The following is a 9,209-nucleotide window of genomic DNA, read 5'->3' on the forward strand; positions in this document are numbered from 1 at the left end:
TGTGTTTGATGGACTCTGTGTTGTATTTCTCACTCCCGAAAGCAAGTGCAGATTTTACAAATGTAATACATAGGCGGTGTTTCCGCAGCTTGGCCTCTGTTTGCACAAACAGCTCTTTCTCCAGGCAGGATGGACAGGATCTGCTGCAGCAGTGGTGGCAGCGTGTCCTGGCTGTGTGCTGAGGAACAGCACAAGGTGAGATGTGAGCCTCTAGAGGTCACTGACACTCCAGGGCTGGCAGCGAGAGGGGAGGGCTGCTCTGGGCAGGGCCATGCAGCACGCTGTGCGTAAGTGACAACAAAGAGCAGAACAGATTTTGTGCTTGAGACCTGCTGCAAAGACATGAATGAAGTAAGAGGCAATGGCTTGCCCAGGGGAGATCTCCGAGGCCCACAGAGGCACTGCACTGCTCTGGGGCTGATAGCTTAGGCTGCAGACAAGCATAGTGCTATGGAATGGAGGTTTAATTCATCCAGCAGCACAAAACTGCCATGGGAAGTGCTGCAGCCACAGGGCCTGGGCATGGGGCTGACGTCCTGAGGAGCAGACAGGGGCAGGGGGAGCATCCTAACCACAGTGACCTGTGGGTACCATTGCAAAGGCTGCATTGTAGTCATTTCCCCAACCTCATCTGCCATGCGGTGATGCAGGGTGCTGTTGCTACATGTAAGCAATGCCTGGATTCCCAAAATCACAAACTTGACAGAAGAAGGAACAATTAACTCAATTTGTAGAGCACCTTCTTGCACCGCCCTATAAGAAACCCCGAAGGGCTGGGAGAAACCAATAATCTGCTGATGCCAGCCCAGATTTGCCCTGTGTATGTGAAACCACCCCGTATTGGTATTCACAGAGAAAAGCAAGGAGGAGTGTAGTCAGGTGGGGAGCTCTGCCCAGACGTGGAGGAGAGAGCTGCAGCAAAAGGATGTTTGGACTGGGTCCAAACCTGGGGTCCTACCCTCATGCGTGCTGTGGCATAACCACATGCCTAGCTCAGGCACCTGGAATGTACTGCAATAACTGCAGGTCTCCTTGAAAAAGAAAAGCTGTCGGGGTTGCAGGGATGTCAGCCAAGGCATGCCTAGTAGTAATGCATAAGACCTGTTCTCTTTGTAGTTTATCACTGTAAGCAGGTTTTATCTTCTAATGTTTCCCCTTGAAGTCACCAAGTCAGGCAAGAAAATAAAGCTCCGTAGTTCACAACTGTGAACGTGTAGATTTATTGAAAAGCCAGGGCGTGGTGGGGGATAGCGCTGGTGGGGGACTGTCTGTTTCCGCTGACCTGGGTGTAGCCACCCGCCTTTCTCAGCATTGTTCCTCCTGCACTTGGAGCTGGGGAGAAAGGAACTCCCACCTGGCAGCTCCTACTGCCCAAGGCCCCTTGCCCGCCCCTCCTTCCTCACCCACCCTCCACACCAGGCTGGCTGCTTCAGTCAGAAAATCTGCTTGGCTTTGCACAAACATCGTCTAATCCAAGTATCAGAGGACAACAGAAAGCCTCTCTGTTGGTGCCGGTTCTTCTCAGCCGTGCCTGCAAAGTGCTGACTGTGTTGGTTCTTATCAGAAGTCAGCCTCAGCGGTTAACTTGCTTTTGATCACTTGGGTGTGTGCTTTTTTTTTTTTTTCTTTTTAAGTACACTTTTAATAGTAGATGAATATAGTGACCAAATACCCAACCATAAGTGTTTTAATCTAAAGGAAATGATAGTTAAGCAGACATTATCGTGCTTCTCCATGCAAAAGGAGACTTTTAAATTACAATTTTGTAGAGGAAAGTAATAATGATGGATATTACTTTAAAATAGGCAATTCATGTGTCTGTAGGAACATCTGAAAATCAGCATACAGATTCTGAGCAGAGTACATTAAAGTCTGATGTAGTTATCTATGCTTTTTCACATAAACAGCTGTATGAACAATTGATGAAGTTCTTTTACTCATGTAGTTATGGTACCTGGGTGCTTGTTGCCCTGAATATGTAGCTAATTAAATATGGGCTAGTCCTGCACCTTGTGTCCGACAGCCCCGTGCTACCATCAGTCTCTCATCATTGCTATTCAATACCAAAGAACACAGAAGAGTTTTTTATTTATTAGCAGAAAGATGCTTGATGGGACTCACTCCCTGAGCTTTTGTGTCCTGGACTTTTTTTTGTCCCTCTTGTCAGCACTGTATGCCATAGCATGTTGCTGTTCCATCCCAGAAGCCTTCTGCTCCATGTGGTATTAGATTCTCCTGAATGAAATATGAGGGAACTGGATCTGTAAACAAAGTTTAGTGCTTGCCATTAATGACTTGCATTTTATGGACTCTCAGCAGACTACAGCATGTCCCATCATTTGCAGTAGTTGGGAATATCTGTGATCTTTTTTTCTTGAGTAACATTACATTTCTGGGGTTAGCCCTCCTGAATCAAAAGACATGACTTTTTTTTTTGCTGCAACCATGAGTATTCAAAAAAAATTCCTTTCAGTTTAGGAGTTCAGATTAGGTAGTGCAAGGGCAGCTCTTGGATACATTTGTTTGGCAATGTTTTTGATATTTAGATTAGTATTTTTGTTATTTGATGAAGGCTAGATGTTGTTCAGACTCATATAATTAAAAGCTAGGGGTCAGTACTTTCAGTGCTCCTCTTGGAGTGCTTTTGGATGAAGCTAGGCAGGTATAACTGTAGCCGTTCCATAATTGTGGAGGTTCAGCAAAGACACAGGACCCCAGGTGCTGCTCACTGCAGAAGGAGGTTTCTATCATGCAAAACTCAGGGTTTCCTTTGTGTAGCATCTCCCTCACAAGAATGTAATTTGTAGTTGCTATAAGATTTCTTATTCCATCCTCAGAAAATTGCCTCTTTGCCTCTTTTGCTTTGGATAGCTATGCAAATTGCAAAATATGATTTGGTAGCATAATTGATGGTGGCAACTCACAAGTATTTTCCTGCACCATGATAAATGCAATGTAACTTAAGACCAGAATAACTTATGTATCTTCATTATGTATCAATTGCAGGTTCAGCCAACCCAGCATTCTGTTGCAAGCAGTGGACTGCAATAAGAGTTTAAAGAGGAGAATGAGGAACAGGGGATGTAGCAAGTGATTATCCTTACCTCTAGTAACTGATGGTTTAAGAATTTCCTGTGCTGAAGTTTGCAGCCGGACCATTGTGTCTAACAGCCACAGCTGAGTTTATCCTCCAACCCTCCCCCATGTCCCCGCCAACCCCCTCCACCCCTACCCCTTTTCTTTCCTCCCGCCCAGTTCCTTTCATGCTGTGGCCTCCACAGCTTCCTGTGGTAATGAATTCCACACTTCAATTAAGAAGTTATGTGGAAAAAGCACTTCCTTTTGTTTAAGCCTGACCATTTCTTTGGGTGTCTGCTTATTTTTGTATTGTGAGAAGACGTGAAAAAACATTCTTTACAAACCTTTTTCATGGTGCTTATAATTTTATAGTCTTCTACCATATTCTCTTCATGGTTTGTTTTTATAGCATTTAATTTTCATTTACCTCTCTTCTTAAGCTTTGCCCAGAAGTTCTGTTGAATAAACCTAAGACTAACTTGATTTAATCAGTATGACAAACTACAAAGATCAAATGAAAAAAATTAATTAATTTAGTCTCTCCTTTTATAGAAGCTCTTCCAATACCTGCTATTATCCTGGACTCCTCCATCTGTACCTTTTTAGGTTCTACCTATACCATGAGGTGGGTTGGTATGAACTACCTGCAGTCCAGAAAATACCTCTGTCATTGTTTTGTACAAAAGTGTGATTACATTATCTGCTTTGACATATATTGCTTCCATAAAATTTCTTTTATTTGTTTTGTTTGATAATTACTGAGCTCTGATGTTTTTTGTGTACTAGCTTTCCTACATGCTTTTGGTTAACATAGTCTATCATTACACATATTAAAGTTATTTTTTCACCACGTATATTATTTTTCACTCACTGGAATTTCATCTGCTACTTTCTTCAGGTCACTCTGGTTTTCTCTGCTTTGATGTTTTTCAGCATATCTCCACAGGCAGTTTTAGGCTGGATAAGCCTATTTCAAATCACTTTATTTTGAGCAAATCAGGTCAGAAAGGCTGTAAACCAGCCCCTACTGGTCTGCTTAGTGTATGTGGGCAGTGGTAATAAGTATGATTAAACCACCACTCTTTACCTTTTTGATACAGACTGTTCCTTCAGATGTAGATTTACATGAAGATGACAAAGTCTGCTTGAATAGAGCGATCATTTAAAACTTGTCTGCACTGTTCAGCTGGGTCTTAAGGCCAGCTACTGCTTGAGTGAGTCAGGGAAGTGATCTGAATACAATCTCCCATTAACCAGGCAATCTGAGTGCAGACAGGGAATTACTCCCTTGGAATGGCAAAAATCTTGCAATCCTGAATCTTTTCAGTGTAGAGGACAAGCATCCAACTCTACCCAGCTCTGGCTATGAGAAGCTGAAGGTCTGAAGGGAAGAAGAATGTTCCTGCTCATCCTTCTTCTGAATTCTGTAAACTCTTTTAATGCGTTTCAGATCCTATCACCCCATTTTGTTCCTGAGCAATTGTATTAAAGGCCACTGTACCTCAGTTCAGCCCATGATCCCTTGCTGCTCTTTCAGGTTATTTTTCATTCTTATGAAAACCTGCTTGTTTCTGCAGGTAGTGCATCCAAACAGGTGCCTTTCTGTGCTGCTGTCTGTCCAGACCGGAGAACCAGGGCCTGCCACTGCAGAAAGATCTCCAGTGAAAATAGAAAAGGTAGAAATTAGATCTTTTAATGCTCACCTGGGCCCTCTCAAACACTGTGAGTTTATACTGCTGTAAAAATTTGTACATATGCTGTACAAAAGCATATGGTCTCTTAAAAAGAAAATTGTCTTGTGATCTGTGTATTAGCTCCTCCAGCATAGAAGGCACATACTTCTGCTGCTCCTAAAAATGTTTTTGTAGCCGCACTTCATGTGAAAAGGGTTGTCGCCTATATCTGGGTTAGACTGTGCATCATGAGATGTTGATGTATGTGCATCTGGCCAGCCGAATAGGAGGAGCTGCAATATAGCACGATGACTCTGGCTTTTTTATTTGCTTGTTTACAGGTAGCTTTTGCAACTCATCATTAAGTTTGTGATTGGCTTTTGGGACTACAGGCTTTAGTTTACTTCCCTTTATACACGTCGGTGAGAGGGTATGGTGGGCCCATGCTTTTCTGTAAAACGTCACCATATCCTGGAATGGGAAGAAGAGGGAGTTCTGTCAGTATTAAGGTAATAATTACCTTTCCTCTCCAGAGGCTTGCATGTGCAATACATAGTTAAAATCAGTAAGAGAGAAGCACTAGATTCTCACTTTTTGAGACCAGCATGTAAGAGGGCTATTTCTGAACTGTTTGTCATGCTGAGACAGCGTGTGCTGTCAGAAGCTACCACATTTCAGCATTAAAAACAATATAGAAAGTACAAAAGCCTAACTGAAGATGTATTTCAAGATCCCTTTCCCTTTTAGTGAATATTTACTTTGTTTTAATTGAGCAGATTTTTAGACATAATTATATTTAATTACCACCAGTTTAACTCTTGTATTAACATTGCTTTCAGATTTAAAAAACCCGCAACTATTTTACTATGACAGATGATACGTGCATTCACTTATATATAAAAACGGAGGATCAAAATCCTTCAGATCATCTTTCTGTTCCCACGCATATGTTAAGTATTGAGAACATAAAAGTTTGCAAGCTAAAGAAAACAAAATCAGACAAGCAGTATAGTGAAAAATTCATGACACAGCTCTATTTTTGAGGGAATGATTAATATTTTTTAGTGAGAGCATAACAGCATTATTGTGACTAATGTAGATTGCCTGCCTTGGTGGACATCCATGAAAAAGAAGATTTTTGTAAAAAAAGATTTTAATGAAGACAGAATTGTAGACACTGCATGACTTGCAGCTAGGCAGGTTTTCTAGCTGGCCAGTCCAGTATGTGCATAATTTTCTTCCAGTTACTACCCGCTAGAGAAACCTGTTGTTCAGTCATGATGCTAAGTGTATCTGCACTCCTGGAAATACCAGTTGCTAAGAATAACAAGAGAAAGTAAAGCCAAAGGGCTTAATGTGTTAATTGTTTGCAAAATGTTCCTAGTGCCAATTTACTTACTTTCTCTGAGTTGAGGCTTTTTGTTAAATCCATGGAAATTCTCCTTGCTGTTTCCATAAAATGTAGGTACTTTATCTGAATTGAAACTCCTGTGCAGCTGCAGGTGTGGGTGGCAGAACGATGAAATGCTTTTCAACTGATGTCCTCAGAACTTATTTATGGGATAACACAATAGGCACAGTTTTGGAATTACACTTCCAGCACAGCTGTCATGTGGGAAATTTCTAGCTAGAAATACATTTATGGGAATGGCCTAGAGATAGCCCACCAGTGCTGCTATTGTCTGAGGTCTGCTTTTTGCTGGCTATGTGTCTGCTGAACAAAAAGATGATGTGTGAAGAGAAGAGATGTGGGGGGAAAAAATCCTTTGTAACAATGGTAATAACAGCCCTGCCAGCTCCAGAGGAAGGCTTGCTTATTTTAGGTAATCAGAAGAGTCTGTAAGAAGATGATAGCATGTGAAAGGATTTTACTGGGGGGGACAAAGATTTTTACTAGCTAATATCTGAAAAGGTGGATTTGTGTGACACTGATGAGATGTCTTGTCCCCTTTACAGCTTCTGTCAAACCTGAAAATTACTGCATTCTAACACAGTGTATGATCCTTGGGCTCTCTGAATGTGACAATATTATAGTGTTATTGATGAGAACTCTGCAGAGTCCCAACTTAAAACAGTCAATTGTGCTCAACATACAAAACCAGAAATTGTTGCTTGGGCCTATTTCTGCATTCCATTCAATCCAGTCCAGGTTCTCAGTGGCCGTGGTCAGTGCCAGAGGCTCTCAAAGCATGGAAGAAACTGGCCTCATTGAAAGATCTTAATAATTTGTCTTCCTTCCACCAACACGTAAACTTAAATGTGGAATCATAACCTTTTACATAGGGCAGGAAAGTAACTGCATTTTTAAAACCTGTGGTTTTAGGTTTTTAGTGTTTAAGTTGCTAAGTAAAGCCTTCCAAAGTCAGGATATGTCAAGCCAATGCTTGCCTGTGAAGTTTTACTTCCACCCCTCACTTTTCAGTGCGTGGAAGAGATAGAGCACCTGTAACAGACCAGCCACTGGAGTTTCAGCCAGGTGATGCAAAATTAATGGCACAGGGAATTAAAAGTCCAGTTCAAGGCCATGACCTATAATGGGTGTGCTTGAAACATGGCTCATTTTAAGGCATATACATGAGCTCAGTAAAGTGGCTTCAAGCCTTTGGAAGTCATCAACTTCAACACCAGGTTATTCAAGGTTTTGCTGTAATTACTGTTGATTGTACAAGGCCTCACCTTTTGCTACTTGCTTTGAAACCATATTATTTTAAAGAAACCTTTTAAGCCTTTTTTTCTAAGTCAGCTGGAACTTCAGGAACCAATAATAAACACTTATCAAAAAGGCAAATCTTGACAAACCCTGTTGACTGTCTCTGCTGGGCTGCAGGCTCTTTGCCAGTGCTGCCTTGGTTGAGGACAGCTGTTGGAGCAGATCTCTTGTGCTAAACTATCTGGACTCTCTTTGATAACCTTGTTGTTGTCTATGCGTCCCACATGCATGCTCATCCTGATTATGTTTACAGTGAAGGCATAGTTCTTGTCTTGCGTGGATCAAATTCTTTCCCTTGCATCTTCCTAGGAATAAAATGATTGCCATTATCTGATTCTCCCAGGGAGATGAAGTTGATGTGCAATAGGGCAGCAGTCATATCCACTGACAGGCTTGACAAGAAAATGTAATAGAGGCTTATCGTAAAGAGGGAATAAGACTGCATGTTATGATTCCTGAGGAAATATATGCATTGGTAATGCATACATTTGGTCATGTTTAATAGCCAACACTTAGCTCAGAGGCTAAATAAATATGAGACAGGTCTTTCTGGGGAGAAAACAAAAGGATTCATTTGACTAAGCTGTATCTTGTCACTCAGTATGAAATGAGGGTTTCTTTTTTTTTTTTTTTTTTTTTTTTTCAGCAGCTGGGTCATATTTCTTTCTTGCCTCTGTATCTCCCTCTCCCAGAAAGCTGCCGAACATACGGCTTCAAAGCTGTTACTGCACTCAATACCAAGGCTGCTCTGTGGACACAGTGCTGCCAAACAAATGATGGTCTTGGTTTTCCATGGAAGACTTAAAGTTCTATGTAATCTCAGTGGACACTGGAGAGAGGAAGGTGTGAAAGAGAGGTGGTACATGTGTATTGAGGTGTTAATACTAAGGCACAGCATTACGTCAAGGCAGTCCAGTAGGAATCATCATTTTAGGAAAGGCTCAGTTTTGATCCTCATATGATCCTGCATTGATATAGGTTTACTGGAACAAGAAGAATGAGAATTTAAGAATCAATTATTCCTGATATCCATATGTTTTTTGTAAAGATGTTTTATTTGAGTGTGTCTATCTCTACCTCTCCCTCCTACAAGGTCAATATTGAGTTTTTCAGTCATCTCTGTGTTGTGTGGATTGATAAGGAGCAATGTTTATTGTGTTGCTCAGCTCTGAACTAGCTATGTTGACGTTGCAGGTAAGTCAGTGCCCATCCTGGAATGAAAGTCTTGCAACCTTTCTTAAGTATTAGCATTTCTGCATTGGAGATGAGAGACAAAGATCACAAAGTAAAAGGGACTTGCTCATCCACTTTATCTTCTTTTCATCAGTTACATTTGTGTGTATGTTTGATACTCTTTGTTTTGCAGGTGAGTCACATTGAAAGGTGAAAGTTATTTGGGTTATGGGTTAGCCCCCTTGCATCGATGTCTTTTACTTTGTGGTCTTCTGTTACCTTGGCAGGTTGTTAGGTTCTCTGAGGCCTCAAAGATTCTTAGGAATTTTTTCAAGTTATCTTCTTTAGTCATGTTTAATACCCAAGAAATAGTTAAGAGTCTGAACTAAAAATATTTAAGTAAGTGTTGTTGTTCTACTGGAAACACTGCTTATTTGGTTGCTTGTCAGCTGCCTTGATCCATTTTTAAAATCTTCATGCCCATATGCTCTGTCAGCTATAAAACTGTTGGCATTGACTTAGTTAATGCTTATGAGTTGTTTTCTGGTTGGCTCATTATGCTGTTTCCATTAAAG

At 41.2% G+C, this 9,209-nt stretch overlaps 1 long non-coding RNA gene across 1 annotated transcript in view; it reads left to right on the forward strand.

The window, feature by feature from the left end:
• The window catches only part of LOC308056958, a 68,635-nt gene that overhangs the window by 15,272 nt on the left and 44,154 nt on the right, over positions 1-9,209 (forward strand). The gene's annotated exons all lie outside the window — the stretch shown is intronic.

Source organism: Falco punctatus, assembly GCF_963210335.1.
Source record: "Falco punctatus genome assembly, chromosome: Z".
NCBI lineage: Eukaryota > Metazoa > Chordata > Aves > Falconiformes > Falconidae > Falco > Falco punctatus.